General features: G+C 56.2%; 1 long non-coding RNA gene across 1 annotated transcript in view; it reads right to left on the bottom strand.

The window, feature by feature from the left end:
• LOC125488233 overlaps positions 1-589 on the bottom strand; it is a 1,125-nt gene that overhangs the window by 238 nt on the left and 298 nt on the right. The gene's annotated exons all lie outside the window — the stretch shown is intronic.

Here is a 589-nt window from a genome sequence, read left to right as displayed (position 1 = left end):
AGAGAGAGAGACAGGAAGACACAGAGAGAGGGGCACACTGAGAGAGACAGAGAGAGAGACAGACACAGACGAAGACAGAATGACGATCTACCCCCTCCCTGGGAATGATGAACTGAACCCCAGGTTTGACCCTCAGCCGCCTGGGCCAGTCACTGACCCTAAAGCCCCTGGGAATGACCCCGGCCCCAGGATAACACTGAAACCCCATAAATAATCCCTGACCCACCCCAAGGATAATCCTAAAGCCCCTGGGAAGGGCCCCTGACCCCCAGGTGACCTTAAGACCCCTGGAATGACCCCTGAACCCCAAGGTTAACATAAAACCCTGGGAATAGCCTCTGAACTCCCCAGGGTGACCCTACAACACAATAAATGACCCCTGACCTGCAGGGTGGAGCCAAAAAAACCTGGGAATGACCCCTGACCCCCCAGGATGATCCTAAAACCCTGGGAATGACCCCTGACCCTTTAGGACGACCCTAAAACCCTGGGAATGACCCCTGATGCCCCCCAGGATGACCCTAAAACCCTGGGAATGACCCCTGACGCCCCCCAGGATGACCCTCAAACCCTGGGAATGACCCCTGAC

Source organism: Rhincodon typus, unplaced genomic scaffold (genome assembly GCF_021869965.1).
Source record: "Rhincodon typus isolate 14 unplaced genomic scaffold, sRhiTyp1.1 hic_rhity00000077, whole genome shotgun sequence".
Lineage (NCBI taxonomy): Eukaryota > Metazoa > Chordata > Chondrichthyes > Orectolobiformes > Rhincodontidae > Rhincodon > Rhincodon typus.
Note: the sequence above shows the minus strand (reverse complement) of the source record. Positions and strands in the feature narration are given on the sequence as shown.